This window comes from Gorilla gorilla, chromosome 9, assembly GCF_029281585.2.
Source record: "Gorilla gorilla gorilla isolate KB3781 chromosome 9, NHGRI_mGorGor1-v2.1_pri, whole genome shotgun sequence".
Taxonomy (NCBI): Eukaryota; Metazoa; Chordata; class Mammalia; order Primates; family Hominidae; genus Gorilla; species Gorilla gorilla.
In genome coordinates, this window is record NC_073233.2 from 128,310,565 (window position 1) to 128,328,717 (window position 18,153).

Consider the following 18,153-nt stretch of genomic DNA (forward strand, 5'->3'; position numbering starts at 1 on the left):
TAAAATAAGACCGAAAGATTTCATAATGGGATAGAGAAGAAAACTAATATGGAATTTAAGATAATATTCTTATATTTGAGTGGCCTCTTTTTTTGGGACAGGGTCTCACTCTATTGCTTTGGCTGGGCCACAGCAGCATGATGTTGGCTCACTGCAGCCTGGACCTCCTGGGCTCAAGCAATCCTCCCGCCTCATTGTCCATACTGTCTAGCTATCTCCATGATAACAACATCATCTTATATCATGACTACTGACTAAAATCCTTAGTAGCTGGGACTATAGGCACATGCTACAATGTCTGGCTAATTTTTTAATTCGTTTATAGAGATGGGGGTCTCCCTATGTTGCCGAGGCTGGTCTCAAACTCCAGGCCTCAAGAGATCCTCCCACCTTGGCCTCCCAAAGTGCTGGGATTACAGACGTGAGCCACCATGCCTGACCTGAGTAGCCTTTTTATTAAAGGGAATCGGCATTTGTTAATTACCTCATATGTTCTAAGTATCAGGCTGTGTACTTAACCTCACTTAATCCTGACAGCATTCCTATAAAGCAGATACCTAACAATTATTTGTGAGGAAATTAAGGTTCAGTGACTTTCGGTAAATTTGCTCATGGTCACACAATCCATTGAGTGCTTGTGCCAGGTTTTAATCTCAGTCTGACCAATGCCAAAACTCATTTTTTCTATGTATGTTTCCCTTTTAGAAAGATTTTATTTTTTTAATTTTAATTTTAATGTTTTAACTTTTAGGTTCGGGGTGCATGTGCAGGTTTGTTATATCGGTAAACTTGTCATGGGGGTTTGTTGTACAGATTATTTTGTCACCCAGTTACTAAGCCTAGTACCCAAAAGTTATTTTTTCTGCCCCCTTCCTCCTTTCACCCTCCACCCTCAAATAGGCCCCAGTGTCTATTGTTCCCTAGAAAGATTTCATAAGTAAATGTCATCTAGCCTGTAAATTATTTTTGTTTGCCAGCATTTATAATATAGGTGGTCATTCTTTAGGTGCTGAAACAGAATTGGTTTTGTCCTTAGTGTCTGGCTGTCTCCAGTGATAACAACATCGTCTTTTATCATGACTGATGACTAAACTACTATATTCTCAAATCTTCTTCTTTTTTTTTTTCTGTGACAGGGTCTTACTCTGTCCCGCAGGCTGGAGTGCAGTGGCATGATCTCAGCTCACTGTAGCCTCTGCCTCCAGGGTTCAAGTAATTCTCCCACCTCAGCCTCCCGAGTAGCTGGGACTACAGGCGCACGCCAGCACAACTGGCTAATTTTTATATGTTTAGTAGAGACGGGGTTTCACCATGTTGGCCAGGCTGGTCTTGAACTCCTGACCTCAAGTAATCTGCCTGCCTTGGCCTCCCAAAGTGCTGGGATTACAGGCATGAGCCATCCCACTTGGCCAGATCTTTTGTTTTTAATTGAAAACTTATAATACATTTCAGAGATAAAGGAGAGCTATTTCAGAACTGGTGCTTATTGGTAAGTTTTAAAGAGTTAAAGTCAGTGAACTGGTGGTATAAGCCATTTAATCATTATGTTTATCATTTTATACATACTAATCGGAGTAATGCAGTTTCAACAAAAGTAGTTTATTTTGGGGTATACAAGAATTTTTATTCTTTAAGCTAATTAATTCTAAATTTAAAAGAAGGAAAACACCTGAGAAGCTTGCGCTGTTAGTGTTACTACACAGAAGTCTCAATGTAGCTGCAACATCTGATTTTTAAATTTTCTTTTTTCGTCTTATACTTGGAATATTTCACAATAAAATAAAAAGAAAATGGTATACATCCATGTACCTGCTACTTAGTGTTATCTTTTTGGGGGATGAGGCAAGCAAATAAAAATTAGAGATGAAGTGGAGGCTCTCCTGGGTATTTTCCCCCGATCCTGTTCTCTTCTGCCCCTTTCCAGAAGTAAACATCATAGTAAATTTGGTGTTTGTTGCTCCTATGCATGTTTTTATACTTTGGCTATATGTTATGTATCTTCAAACATTATGGAAATTTTTGCAGATTTTTAAACTTCCTAATATTTGAATTCATGTTCTATATTCGGCAATGTGTTTTATTAACAAAATATCAATAAAAATTACTAATTATAACTGTTACTATTAATAATGAATATTAATAAAATATTATGAATATGATATGAGGTAGGGATTGAGTTTTATTCTTCCATGTGGAGAATCAGTTGTCTTGCCCCTTTCACTGTGCAGTCTGTCTTTTCCCTACTGATGGGTAGCACTATCCTTGTCATACATAATGTTTCCATTATTTGTAGGTTTGTTTCTGAGCTTTCTAATCTTTTCCCCTGGTTTGACTATTTCTGTACCGACACCAAACTGTTCAGATTACTTTAGCTTCATAAGCAAAGTAAATCTCCTTACCTTGTTTTTCTTCTTCAAAATTTTCATCGCTATTCTTAGCTTTTTCTTTTTCCATATGAATTTTGGGATCAGCTTGTCAGGTTCCCTTAAAAGTTTTTTTTTTTTTTAACATTGTAATTGCATTGAATATTTAGTTTAGTTTGGAGAAAATAGGCATATTTATGATATTGTCTTCCTATACATGAACGTGGTTTTTCCTTAGAAATTCCAGATATTCCCTTATGGTCTTCAATAGTAATTTATAATTGTATCCAAAAGTCTTAAAACTTTTTTGGCTAAGCTTATTTCTAGGTACTTTATGATTTTCTCTGCTTTTAGAATGGTTGGTCAGTCTCTTTCTTTCCCTCTCCTCCTCCCTCACTTATTCTTTTCCTTCCTGTTTCTTCCTTCCCATCCCCCATTCCAATCTCCTTTCATTTTTTTTCTCTCTCCTTCCCTCTGTCCTTCCCTCCCTTATCACCTTTTAATTTTATATTGTTTTGGCTGACAGTTCTATTTAAGGTAGTGTGTTATAGAGAAAAGTATATGGAACTTAGAGTCAAAATTGCTGGAAATGAGTCCCCGCTTCGTCCTTCAAGAATTATATGACAATTAAGTCAACTTTTCTGAGCCTAATTCTCCTAATCTGTAAAAGGAGAATATTTACTTTTATACTGTCTACCTCACAGAATCAAGTGAGATATGTGCATGAGGTTTTTTCCTAATTAAAAATTCAGTGCTAAAAAGAGTTCTTTCTAGGGGAAAAAAATGCCAATTTCCCCCAACTAAAAGTATAGACATTTATTAAAACTGTATCTTTAGGGCTGGGCGCGGTGGCTCATGCCTGTAATCCCAGCAATATAGGAGGCCGAGGCGGGCGGATCACCTGAGGTCGGGAGTTTGAGACCAGCCTGACCAACATGGAGAAACCCTGTCTCTCCTAAAAATACAGAATTAGCTGGGTGTGGTGGCGCATGCCTGTAATCCCAGCTACTCGGGAGGCTGAGGCAGGAGAATTGCTTGAACCCGGGAGGTGGAGGTTGCTGTGAGCTGAGATCGTGCCACTGCACTCCAGCCTGGGTAACAAGAGTGAACCTCCGTCTCAAAAAACAAAAAAACTGTCTTTAAAGAAGAATACTTTAATACATAAACTTATTATTTTGACTCTTAAAGTTTATAACCCTTATACCCCACTTCCTAAAAAAGGATGTGAAATGGTTTATAGTAAAGGGCACATGAACATACACTCACCTCAGTTAAAGATGTTAATAGAAAATCAAGTTATTACAGTGAGATCAGTGCAAATATGATAATTATGAGAGCTAATACAGCCATTGTAATTAAGCCTCTCTGCTTTCAGGATTCTGTGGGAATAAGGTAAATATGATTTGGTTCTATTGTTGGATGTATTTCCTCCTTTGAGACAAACCTAATTTTACTCCCATTAAATTAAAAAAATACTGTTCACCAAGGTTTCAAGACAATATTGGGAACAATATCTGCTACAACAGTTTCATAAGTGAAAGAGCACTTTTTCAAATGGTTTTTTGAATGACCATTACTAAAAATCTGAGGGGAAAACAGAAAGCAGCACTCACCAAAACTGATTTCTTTGGAAAAACTAAGCCAAGGTTATTTAGATAGCTTATGATCTAATTTGTTAGGCGCTGAGCTGGTTTATAACCTAGAGCAGTGATGCTTTCAACATTTTTGTGTTAACACATATGAACTTTTGAATACTAAAATTTTTGGTAATATGCTGAAGGCCACTAAAACTTCCAAGGGAACATTAGATAAAGTAATAGTAACTATAAGGTAACCACTAGTGCAGTAAAAATGCCTTCTAGTTACAAATGAATCCAAAGCAATCTCTATTTTACTTAACACTATTAAGCACTGCAGTCTGAGTTTGATTAGAACTGTTTACTCTCTGATCTCCTCTGATCTTTTTTTTTTTAATTCAGGAACCAAAATATTTATATGTTCTAATATAGATATACCTACCATCTTTAACATTGGCTTGAAATTATGTAATGCCTCTGGACTGTAGTTATTTGTGCTTCACTATACCCTGTCATATACTGGCCCAGTACAAAGTTCTTTCTGACAAGCCTTTCTACCAGTGTGTTATTAACTAGTTTGCTTTGTATAATGCAGTTCTGCTCTCAAATACATCTAGGCAAGTAACCAAAGGAATCCTTGGTTAACTTTCTGCATTTGAAAGATGTATTTATGGAAGACTGAAGCTTATTTTTTATATGGTAAGGCAGGTGCTCAGTTTTTATGGGGCTTTTTTTCCCTACAATTTTTCAACTTTTTGTAAAAAGCAGACAGGATTTATGATAAGATAGGCCTGAGTTCAGATCCAGGCTCTACCATTTGTTAGCTGAACAACCTTGGAAAAGTTGTATAGCTTCTCTACCTTAGCTTTTGTCTCTTTATCCCCAATATCTCTTATCATGTCTACTTCATAGGACTTCAGATGTGAAGTTTTCAAAAATTATCAAACTGTAACTTATTGATAATTTTCTGCTTAAGGTCACTCTAACTGAGGAACCTACCCCTAGAATTAAAAATAAATGCACAAAATAAGCTATTAATAATAAATGTTGAAAAAAGCTATTCCGTATTACCAGTATAATCTAAACTCAAACAAGATTTTTTTCTTAGAAGTAATTTTTTCTAAGTATAACAATGCTTTAAAATAACCATTATATAAAATTTCTGACATAGATAAAAATTAGAATAGCTTAATGAACCTTCACTGACCTGTTATCAGCTTTAGTAATAAAATACAGTTTAGATTAATCCTTTTCAACCATATAAGATATAAAGTGACAAGGCCCCTCCCCTCTCCCAGTTGTTTAATATGATTTACCTGAGGTAGCCACCATTAACTTCCTTTACACAAATGAAATCACCCCATAGGTGCTGTTTTGTAGCTTGACATTTTCATTTAACAATATACTTTTTAAAATATGTTTAATTTCCATGTGAGTACCTATGTTGTGTGGCTATACAACATTCTGTTCTCTACAATGTTCTATATAATATTATGGCAGCAAAACACAAAGAGTAAAATGAGGGATGTTTGTTTTATCCACTGCTGTGTTCCCAACACCTAGAACAGTGCCTGCACATAATAGATGCTCAATACATATTTGGTGAATGAATTAACATCTAGTTAGGAAATGTATTTCTAACTTGGAAATGTATTTCCATTATTGGTACAATATTCTATTATATAATTGTATAATGATTTATGTAACTAGTAGAATAATGGTGGATGGTAGGACTTTGGGTTTTTTCACCTTTCTATGTTTTTTTCCCCGTTCTATGTTTTTTCCCCCATATTCTCTTCAGGGAGCAACTGTTATCTTGATAATGGTGGCAATTTAAGAAACTTACTTTGAGAAAATAATTAAAATATGAAAAATGGATTTTTTGTTTTTGAGACGGAGTTTCGCTCTTGTTGCCTGGGCTGGAGTGCAATGGTGCGATCTCGGCTCACCGCAACTTCTGCCTCCAGGGTTCAAGTGATTCCCCTGCCTCAGCTTCCTGAGTAGCTGGGATTACAGGCATGCACCACCACGCCCGGCTAATTTTGTATTTTTAGTAGAGACGGAGTTTCTCCATGTTAGTCAGGTTGGGCTCGAACTCCCGACCTCAGGTGATCCGCCTGCCTTGGCCTCCCAAAGTGCTGGAATTACAGGCGTGAGCCACCGCACCTGGCCAAAAAATGTATTTTTATGGACACCCATAGCTAAATGTCTTTCCATCTAGTGGCTGGTTAACCAAGCATGGTTCCTCCTGTTTCCTTTCCCTATGATCATTTCAGAGTATAACCATTGTTTAGTGTAGGAGAGATGCTATGACTTTTAGATATGCTTTTTTTCATAAAAAGGAATTGCCTAGTTAGAATTTTTTAAAGATATCTCACAGTTCAGCAGTTTTGACATTGCTGGGGAAATTTTATCCAGGGATACAGAAGAAACGTTCATTCATTTTTATTTAAGCACCTATAAAAAGTAGGGGGGTACTTCTCGCAATACGGTTGGGTTACTGTTTGTGGCTAAATATGTGTGTGAACATTATGACATTTGATGAAAACAGCTTCATTGAGCTACTGAGCTCTCCAGCTGATTTTTCTTCTTGGCCTTAAAGGTTTACAAGGCTAAGAATCAATCTCCTCTGGAGTAGATGGCCTTACGGATTTTAAATATGTGTTGTGATAAAAGTGATTTTACTCTAATACAGCATAGTACAAGTTAACTTCCAGTATGCAGAATCGACCTCGTGAATTTTAGTTTAATGATCTCAGTTCTCATGAACTTGCAAACATAGAAAAAAAATAAATATTTTTTAAAAACTTTTCTTTTTAAATTGTGAAAAACGTATATGATGGTTACAGCAAAGATTATGCTTTTATGACTAATTCATTACATTGAGTCATACATATTAATGATTCAAATTACTAACATAGCTCTGTTAAATTAAATCTACCATACAATATACAGGTATTCTGTACTTTGAAATTTCATAAATTTTTGGATATCAACTCTCAGAAGGGTATACTAGTAATTTGCTTTTACCCACAAAATCTTCAGATTTGTCAACAAAATGAACGAGATTGGTATTTTCACTTTAGTTTCTCAGTGAAAATAAAGAATGGGTAGATGAATGGCCCAAAGAGCTAAGAGAGAAGACTTAATTTAAACTCAAATAAACATGCCCAGAATGACCCTCTCTTTTTCTGCCCTTCCTCCTGCCACAGTTAGCCACTGTATGTCTCAGGGTTTAGGCAAAGTGAGTCTTCTTATCATGGAAACTGTGAACATTCATTAACAACTGGTTTTACTTTGAAACTTAAACAGCAAACACCAAAGAGTGAATTGTTGGTATAATCCATGGGAGTCTTGAGATTGACGTCAGAACACCAGTACAGCTGTATAAGCATTGGGAAGTATTTTTAACATCCCTGTTAGATCATCTTTTTGACCTTTCCTTTTATGTTTTCTCTTTTTCCATTAAATGGTTAAAAAAAAGAGCTTTACGATATTTTCTACCAACACTGTAATGATATTCTTAAAAAAAGCACCCGTACAATTATTTTCTTGATTCCTTTCCCCTTTGCAACTTTCCTTTACCTGTAGTGTTCCAAGTTCTGATGGGGTGGCCTTTTTTTTTTTTTTTAAAATAAAAAGTTTGCTTTTGAGAACAGGGCTAGATTTGCCGAAAATGAGAAGCTAGAAAATAACATATACCCCATAGGCATGCTCAGATTCCCCTATTATTAACATATTACATTTGTATGGTACATTTGTTACTGAACCAGTGTTAACATTAATATTAATTGAAGTCTGTAGTTTATTCAGATTTCCTTAGTTTTTACCTATTGTTCTTTTTCTTTCCTCAGAAACCACATTATATTTAGTTTGTCATGTTCCTTAGCCTCCTCTTGGCTGTGACAGTTTCTCAGATTTTTCTTGTTCTTGATGGTTTCGATAGTTCAATTGAGTACTGGTCAGGTTTCTTGTAGGATGCCCCTATATTAGAATTTGCTTGATGTTTTTCTTATGATTTGACTGGAGTATGGGTTGTTGGAAGGAAGATCACAGAGGTAAAGTGACATCTTCATCAACTCATGCCAAGGGTACTTACTGCTAACATATGTGACTATTGATGATGACCTTGATCACCAAAATAATGTTTTATCAGATTTCTCCAGTGTAAAGTATTGGAATGTTCTGGTAGGCATATCCTAGTTAGGTTAATTGCTCTGGTAATTGCTTGGGCTTTAGTTATTAAATAAATCATCATATTGATATACTGCTCATTGAAATGTTAAATTTTTTTTTACAAATAATGTGTTCAGAGTTGAGAATTAGATTTTTTAAATGTTCAGATTGTATTTTCAAATTGTATTTTTGAAATAAAGCTTTCCTTTCCTGTCGAATTCTAAAGATTTTGTTTATCTAAGGGAACAACTTAGGTTCCTATTTTAAGTAGGAAGTTAGAGAGGCTGGTCAGTTTATCCGCAATTTAAATTCTAGACACTGAGACTTATTTCCTTCATTTTATCTTTTAAAAAATAGACTTTGAGATATAATTTACATATAAAATTCACCGTTATATTATTGTTAATTTTTATGGGCATAAGTATTTATATTTATGGATTCATGCAATATTTTGAGACAGGGATACAATGCATGATAATCACACTAAGGTAAATGGGGTATCCATTACCTCAAGCATTTATTCTTTCTTTATGTTACAAACATTCCAATTATACTCTTCTAGTTATTTTTAAATGTACAATAAATTATGGTTGACTGTAATCACCCTGTTCTATCAAATACTAGATCTTATTCTATCGAACTATATTTTTGTATCCTTTAACAATCCCAACTTCCCCAACCCCCCACTACCCTTCCCAGCCTCTGGTAAACATCTTTCTATCTCTGTGAGTTCAGATGTTTTAATTTTTATCTCCCACAAATGAATGAGAGCATGTGAAGTTTGTCTTTCTGTGTCTGGCCTATTTCACTTAACATAATGACCTTCAGTTCTATTTATATTGTGGCAAGTGACGGGATCTCATTCTTTTATATAGCTGAATAATACTCCATTGTGTATATGTACCGCATTTTCTTTATCCATTTGTCTGTTGATAGACACTTAGGTTGTTTCCAAATCTTGGCTATTGTGAATAGTGCATCAATAAAGTTAGGAGTGCAGGCCTCTTTGATATACTGACTTCCTTAAGTTCACTCATTTTAAGTGTGTACTTCAATGAGCTTTGACAAGTGTGTATACTTTTTAACCACCACAACCAGCATAATTAAGATATATAACATTTCCATCACCCCAAAAAATTGTCTCTGCTTTCTGTCACAATAGTTTTGCCTTTTCTACTTCATGTAAATGAAATCATGTACAGTATGTAATCTTTCTGTGTCTGTCTTCTCTGTCTCTTTTTTTTTTTTTAAGACAGTCTCTGTTTCCCAGGCTGGCTGGAGTACAGTGGCGCAAACACAGCTCACTTCAGGCTTAATATCCTGGGCTCAAGTGATCCTCCCATCTCATGCTCCCAAGTAGCTGAGACCACACAGGTGCACACCACCACACCTAGCTAATTTTTTAGTATTTTGTAGAGATGAGGTCTTGCTGTGTTGCCAGGCTGGCCTCAAACTCCTGGGCTCAAGTGATTCTCCTGCCCTGACCCCTGTGAAGTGCTGGGATTACAGGCATTGAGCCACTATGCCCAGCCTTTCTTTTCTTTTTTTAGGCTTAATACTTTTCAGATGCATCCAAATTGTTTCATATAATGGTAGTTTGTTCCTTTTTCTTACCATAATAGTATTACATTGTGTGAATAAATCAGTTTCTTTATCCATTGACCTGTTGGTGGAGGTTTGGATTGTTTCCAGTTTTTGGCTATTTTGAATAAATCTGAACATTTTCCTGTAAGTTTTTGTGTGGCATATATTTTTCTTTCTCTTTGGTAAACATCTCAGAGTAGAATTGCTGAGTCATATGGTAAATATATGATTAACTTTTAAAAAATTCTTTTATTTATTTTTTTAGAGATGGGGTCTCACTATGTTGTCCAGGCTGGTCTTGGATCAGCCTTGTTAGGGATCCTCCCACCTCACCCTCCCAAAGTGCTGGGATTACAGGCATGAGCCACCACACCTGGCCTTGATTAACTTTATAAGAAACTGCCAAATTGTTTTCCAAAGTGCCTCTGTCATTTTACATTCCCACTAGAAATGTAGACGAGTTTTACTTGTTCTACATCCTCATCAACACTTGGTAGTATCAGTCTTTTTAATTTTAGTCATTGTAGTGGGTGTGAATAGCATCTCACTCTACTTTTTATTTGCATTTCTCTAATGATGAATATTGAGGACTTTTCATTTGCTTATTGACCTTTTGTTCTCTTTTGTGAAGTGTCTGTTCAAGTCTTTTAAGAAGTTGGCTTGTCTTTGTCTTATTGAGAGGTAAGGTATGGGTCCTTTGTCAGTTACATTTAGAAAATGTTTTTCTTTCTGTTTGTGGCTTGTCCTTTTATTTCGTTAACAATGCCTTTCAAAGAGCATAAGTTATTGATGAAGTTCAGTATATCAACTTTTTATTTTGTATTCATGCTTCTTGGTCCCTATCTTAAATATCTTGACTTAACCCAAGGTTGCAGAAAATGTTCTCTTAATTTTTTCTAGAAGTTGTATAGTTTAACTCTTATGTTTAGGCCTATGATTCATATCAAGTTAACATTTATATATGGTGTGAGGTAAGGATTAAAGTTTGTGCGTGTTTTGGCATGTTTTCCAGCACCATTTGCAGAAAAGACTGTCCTTTTCCCATTGAATTGCTTTGGCATCTGTGTTAAAAACTTAATAGACTGTCTATGCATAGTTGTATTTATGGTTTCTTTATTATGTTCTGTTGATCAATATGCCTGTTCTTTTGTCTTTATTACCTTAGCTTTAAGTCTTTAAATAAGGTAATATAAGTCTTCCAATTTTGTTGTTTTCCTAAAAATTGTTTTGGCTCTTCTAGGTCTTTGCATTTCCATATGAATGTTAGAGTCAGCATGTCAATTTCTATTTACAGAAAACAGGCTGAGATTTTGTGGTTGTGTTGAATCTGGATCAGAATGTGGAGAATTGACATCTCAAATTAGGTCCCCCAATCCATTGGCATAATCTTTCTCTCCATTAATTTAGTAGTCTTCTTTAATTTCTCTATAAACATTACATAGTTTTCAGCATACAGGGTTTGCACATGGTTTGTTAAGTTTATGTGTTTTGAGGTTATAAATAGCATTTAAAATTAATTTTTAATTCTTTACTGATAATATATAGAAATACAATTGATTTTTCTATGTTGATCTTACATACTGTTACTAAACTTGCTTTTTGGTGCTTTTTTTATATAGATCTCTGGAGTTTTCCATAATGTCATGTTATTAAAAAGTTTTACTTTCGTTTAAAAGGTGTAAGCCTTTTATATATTTATTTTCACCGTCTTACTCATTTGGCTGAAATGTTAAAAGAAGTGGTGAAAGCAGACATGTAGACAGCTTTTCATTGTTCTCAATCTTATGGAAAGCATTCAGTATTTTACCATTAAGTACGATTTTTTTTTTTTTCCGTACTCTATCAGTTTGGGGAAGTTACCTTCTATTCCTAGCTTGTAAGAAATTTTATAATTAACAGATATTGAATTTAGTCATATGCTGTTTCTGTATCTGTTTAGATGATCATATGGCTTTTCTGTTTTCTTTCTTTTTTTTAATTTGCCAGGAGGTATTTTCATCTGAGGCTTTTCTTTCTTAGACTGGTGATACAGTGAATTACATTGATTTTTGAGTGTTAAACCTACCTGGCATTCTTAGGATAAACCCCATTTGGTTTATCCTAATGGTCTCTTTATTACGTATTATGTATTATTCTTTTTATTTATTGATAGATTTGGTTTACTAATATTTTGATGATTGTTCTTGTTCCTTTGTTCCTAAGGGATATTTGTGTTTAGTTTTCTTGTAATGTCATTGCCTTGTTTTGATACTGAGACAGTGTTGGCCTCAGAAAATTTTTTGGGAAGTGTCATGTGTTTTCACTTTCATTTGTCAGATGTAGAATTGTTATCTCTTCCTTTAAATGCTTGTGATAATTCACCAGTGAAGTGAGTTTTCTTTGTGGAAATGTTTTCAACCAGCAATTAAATTCACTGCCCCCTGAGAGTACCCACTATTCTGACTTCTAGTACCATAGACTAATCCTTAAACTTTTTTTGGATTAATTTTTTATTTAGAGAAAAGTTGCATAAATAACAGAAAATTCACGTAGAGTTCCCATATACCCTACACCTAGTTTTCCTGATTGCTGACATCTTACATTATTGTGGTATATCTGTGAAAACTAAGAAACCAACCTTAGTACATACTGTTAACTAAACTTCATACTTCATTTGGATTTTTCCAGCTTTTTCATTAATGGCCTCTTTCTGTTCTAGGATCAAATTTAGGATACCACATTGCTTATAGTTTTCATGTTTCCCCAGTCTCTTGGTTTGTGACAGTTTCTCAGTTTTTCCTTGTTTGTCACAACCTTGCCATCCCCGAGGACTTTGTAGAATGTCCCCCAGTCTGCGTTTGCTGCTGTTTCTCAGTATTAGACTGGGTTATGCGTTTTTGGAAAGAATCCTCTTTTCCTCTCATCAGGGGTGCATGATGTCCACGTGGCATCACTGGTGATGTTAACCATGACCACTTGGTTAAGATAGTGTTTGCTAGGTTTCTTCACTATACTCTGTTTTTTGGAAACACATTACTAAGTCCAACCCACACTTTAGGAAGGGGGAGATATCTACATATATGGTTTGAAATTCTTCTGTAAGGAAGATTTGGATCTTTCCCCACATTTATCTGTTTATTCAGTCATTTATATCAGTATGGACTCATGTATGTTTATTTTATACTTTGAGTTCTAATGCTAGGTTTCTTTTCTTTTGCTTAAATTGTTCCAACTTTGGCTATTGGGAAGGTTTTCCGGTTACTGTTTATGTCCCTTTCATATGCCCCTATCCTTTTGTTTTTTGAACATCTCCTGACGTGGTACTAGAAGATGCTCCAGGCTCATCTTGTATTTTCTTTGCATCAGCTGTAGAATCAGCCATTTGAAGGAACTAGCATTCATTTTATTTAGGAACCAAAATGTAGTTACTAGGTGTGCTCATTGCTATTGGAGTATCGTTGCTTTTAGGCCCTCTCAGGGGACAGAGCTAGGTAATATCTGTGTGAATACTAACCCATGTATACACATACATCTCTAATTGTTTCTATATGTATCAGTTGGCATATATGTTAAGTTAAACATGAGTTGATATTGATGTCTCTGATTATAATCCAGTACCACAAGGTTCACTCTAGTCCTCCTTTTTAATCTGTGACTTCCTTGTCTGACCATAAGAAACCTGGCTTCAGCCACCCCATTATCCATCCACTTATTTGTTCAACCTATGTACACATGAAAAGCAAATTTAGAATTATTACCCCATACCCCATGAGTACAGTATTTATGTACAGTTTCTTTTGTCATTAGCCTTACAATTTCAAGTCAAAACACCGTGTTCCAAAGTTTGTTAGGTTAGCTCCTTTTTCACCGCCCCTTCAGTGAAGTTATGTCATACATTTGTAATGCAGTTAGTTTCATTTGTCGCAATCCACATTTCATCTTGGGATCCTCTGACGTTTTGGTTGATGTTAGTGGTTGTTGTTTGGTTAACATTTGTTGAAGTTCACTCTTTGTACTGTGCCATTCTGTGGGTTCAGACAAATGCAATGGGTCATGTATTCACCACCCTAATGTACAGAGCAGATCCTGCACCCTAAATGTCCCCCTGTGCATCCCGTTTGTAGTCAAACACTCTCCTGTCCTCTAGTCCCTAGCAAATACTAATTTATTTTCTGTGTCTCTACTTTTGCATTTTCCAGAGTGTTGTATAAATGGAATGATACAGTCTTTGGATTTTTCCATGTAGTAAAATACATGAAAAATCCAAAGATTGTATCGGGCTTCTTTCATGTAGTAAAATGTATTTAAGATTCATCCATGTTGTGTAAATTAATAGTTCATTTGTTTTAAAAATTGTTGTACTATTCCATTGTGTGGATGAATCATAATTTGTTTTTTCATTCCCCCATTAAAGGCCACTGTAGTTACTTTCAGTTTTTAGCATTAGGAGTAAAGCTGCTGTAAATGTCCATGGCCAGGTTTTTGCATGGATATAAGTTTTCAAGTCCCTTGTGTAAATACCTAAGAGTATGATTGTAGGTCGTATGGTAACTCTGTGTTTAACTTTCGACTGCTTTTGTTCTTTATAGAAATGGAGTTGTGCAGTATGTGCTCCTTTTTAATCTAGCATCTTTCTTTTGAATTGTTTATAACATTTATCTGTATATTATGAGTGGTCATAATTCATTTGCATTATTGATTAATATTCTAATGTGTGAATAAACTACAGTTTTAAAAATCCATTCTACTGCAGATGGACATTTAGATAGCTCTAGTTTGGGACTGTTACTAACAGTGCTGTTTAGGAACCTTCACGGACATGTATTTTTGTGAACATACATATACATTCCTGCCTAGTTGTGGAATTCGCTGGTTCAGCTTTAGCTGATTGTACCAAGTAATTTTCTGGAGGGATTGTACCAATTTATAGTCTGATCAGCGGATGTAGTTTCTAGGTGCTTAATGTCTTCATGAGTACTGTATGTATTCATTCATTCTATTTCTCTCTCTCTCTCATTGTGGTTTTAATTTACATTTCCTTAAAGTTGAGCACCTTTTTATATGTGCATTGGTTATTTGGATATTCAGAAAAATTAAGAAAATTGTAAATTTCTTCTGGGCTCTGAAAGCATTGGGGTTTGGAATAAGGGGTGGCTTCCATTAGAAAAGGCAGTAAGGGGGCCGGGCGAGGCGGTTCACGCCTGTAATCCCAGCACTTTGGGGGCCGAGGTGGGCGGATCACGAGGTCAGGAGATTGAGACCATCCTGGCTAACATGGTGAAACCCCATTTCTACTAAAAATACAAAAAATTAGCCAGGCGTGGTGGCGGGCGCCTGTGGTCCCAGCTGCTTGGGAGGCTGAGGCAGGGGAATGGTGCGAACCCGGGAGGCGGAGCTTGCAGTGAGCGGAGATCGCACCACTGCACTCCAGCCTGGGCGACAGAGCCAGACGCCGTCTCAAAAAAAAAAAAGGGAAACAGTGTCGTTGGGGAAGAGCCAGGTGTTGGTGAAGGCAGCGTTTGGAGTGCATTCTGTGAAGAAGTTAAGAGTGTAGTGGTGTTTGGTTTCTTGTAGCAAGAGTCCTAGAGCAGTGGTCCCCAACTTTTTTGGCACCAGGGACCGGTTTTGTTGTAGACAGTTTTTCAATGGGACTGGGAGGGTGTTCGGGGGAGGGCAGTAGTGGGATGGTTTCAGGGTGATTCAAGCACATTACATTTATTGTCTACCTTATTTTCATTATTATTACATTGTAATGTGTAATGAAATAATTATATACTCACCATAATGTAGAATCAGTGGGAACCCTGAGTTTGTTTTCTTGCAACTTGACGGTCCCATCTGTGGGTGATGGGAAACAATGACAGATCATCAAGCATTAGATTTTCATGAGGAGTGTGCAACCTAGATCCCTCTCATGTGCAGTTCGCTATAGGGTTCCTGCTCCTCTGAGCATCTAATGCTGCCACTGATCTGACAGAAGTGGGGCTCAGGTGGTAATGCGAGTGATGGGGAGCAGCTGTAAATACAGCTGAAGCTTCACTTGCTCACCTCCTGCTGTGTGGCCTGGTTCCTAACAGATCATGGACCAGTATTGTCTGTGGCCCAGGAGTTGGAGACCCCTGTCCTAGAGTACACAGTGAAAAAGTTTGATAGAGAGGGGAACAGTGGAAGATTTTGTTAGATATGTCACATGATTAATGGATGACTAAAGTTTTGTTTGGTGATCTAGGATGATAGAGATGTTGAGACATGAAATTAGTTGGCTTCAAATTCTAAGCTGTGCTGTGTGAGAAATTGCCTCATCAGCCAACACAGGCTTTGACATATGGGTAGCTTCGTGTTTCTTAGGATACTTGGGCTGGTCAGAAAGTGCCAAGCATCAGAGAAACTGAGACCTCGGTATAGGTGGAGGAAGTCTAATGATAGCCACAGTCAGTAGCCTAGTCTGATTTGTTTTTAGCAAATCTAGACTATTTTCTTAATCAGTAACTACTTCTTTAGTAACTACTTACAAGGTGACTGCCTTTGCCAAGGTATATGTTCTCTGAAAGCTGATTCTTCATAGATCACTAACTGTAGTTTTGAGGTTCTGTGATTTCCTTCAAAATTCACAGAACCTTGAGCTATAATTTATGTGGATAGAGTGATTACTGGGATTTAACTTAAAATTAGATGTATTCAAATGTTTTAAGGAATATGTTTTGTAAAACAACATGTTTTTCATTCGTTACTTATATATTGATCCCAGAAATTGTGTGCCTGCAAATTGTCAAGTTGGGTTGATGCTTCAGAAAAGGAAAGTAGAGGCTGAGTCTTCTTAGTATAGCAATGCATTTTTTAGAGCAGTGTTTGAGGCAAATTATTGTTTTAGCAAAATTACATGGCTTCTAGGGATTAGATTGCATGAGTTTGTCTCTTGTTCCTCCCTCATTCTACTGTAAGAGGCCAGGCTGCTAGTTAACAGAATGCCAGACATAACGCCTAGGGCATAGTTTGAGACCTGGGAAGATTCACAATAATCAAACACAAACAGACAGAGTAGCATGAAGAAATTTCAATCCTCCCAGTCTTGCTTACAGATTTAATTAGGCTTATTGGGGCAGAAAATATTTTTCCTCCCCCCATGTTTAAATCTGTTTCTCCTCTACTCCCACCTCCTGTCCCAGATTCTCTTTGAAGGGGTAATACTAGCAACAAAAGGAGATTTTTTTTTTTTTTTTTTTTTTGTAAATCCTAACTTATTTGGTTTATCTGGCTTTAGGAAAAGGAGCAGTAACAACAACCGAATTTTAAGGTATTTGAGGGACTCCATTTTTTGGCACTGTATTTGGGAAATTCCCAATTTAAAAATCATACTGTACTCAAGAAGAAAATTAGGGTTTTTTTGTGGCTTTATAATTGGATCTTTTTTGCAAGTTTTTTTAATTTTATGAGAGGTATTTGGCCTGTTCTGCTAGAGAATTATCAGCCAAATCCTTGCTTTCTTTATATTATATATATTTTCCTGAGTGATATTCTAGGGAAATGTACATGGATGCTGTTCTCTGTCTTTCCATTAGCAGCGCAGTGTTGGGCTTCGAATGATGATGGTAGATGATTGGGGGTGGGAGAAGAGGTGGGGTTTCTTCTTATCTTCCCTCTTGTGGTCAGTAAAATCATCTGACAAATGCCTTTCCAAGGATGTCGAATGTATATATAAAGAAAAAGCTTAGGATTGCTAAGGGAGTGGTATTTTGGTGAGGATTTCATTTTCTTCTACTCCATGGAAACGAGCCTTTTGAGCTTTTGCTTGTCTGCTGATTTGTCCGGTGATCCAGGTAATCTACTGCAGTCTTTGTTTTCTGGGTCGTGTATAAAATGGAGCAAAATGGTAGAAAAATAGCTTCAGTGAAAGGGATGTACCTGTAACAGGAATAAAATAAAAAGGAAAAGGATATTTTTACATTGTTCATTATTATTTCTCACAACAGCTTTTAGGATTTTTATCATGTTTTAAAAAACCTAATTTGACCTAAGGAAGAAAATTCCTAGTTTCGAAAACCCGTGCCTTAATTGCTTAGCTTTAGAACAAAGGTTTTTACATCCAGCATTGCAAGGATATCTTTATTCAAAAGAATAGGATGCAGCATTCTTATGTTACCTTTTTAGAACTGAATTGGCATAACCTCTCTTGAATCTTAGAGACTTTGACGTATTATTCTGTGAATTGTGATTTAATTATCTCATGCTTCAGGATGGTTGTTTCCCTTTGATACCCAAGAGACCATGGATGGGATATAGGGGGTGGGGATTAATATTACAGTGGGGGAAGGGAGTGTTTTTACAGAGTAACCTTCCTGTTTTTGCATTGGAAACTAAATTGAAATATATAATCATTGGAAAAGGTGGTATCCATGGCACCAAACAATCTTATCAACTTGAATTATTTTATCCTTTGTTCAGTTTGTGGTATTTTTGCTTTTGTCAGCTAAAAT

At 36.2% G+C, this 18,153-nt stretch overlaps 1 protein-coding gene across 5 annotated transcripts in view; it reads left to right on the forward strand.

Annotated features, from left to right (window-relative positions):
- ARHGEF12 (Rho guanine nucleotide exchange factor 12) overlaps nt 1-18,153 on the forward strand; it is a 152,823-nt gene that overhangs the window by 31,748 nt on the left and 102,922 nt on the right. The window contains exon 1 of one of the 5 annotated variants that reach the window (XM_031015917.3): nt 17,332-17,496. The exons of the other annotated variants lie outside the window; for them this stretch is intronic. The gene's annotated coding sequence lies outside the window, so the exon portion shown is untranslated. Of the gene's footprint in view, nt 1-17,331; nt 17,497-18,153 lie in introns of those variants that run through there. 5 annotated transcript variants of the gene reach the window in all.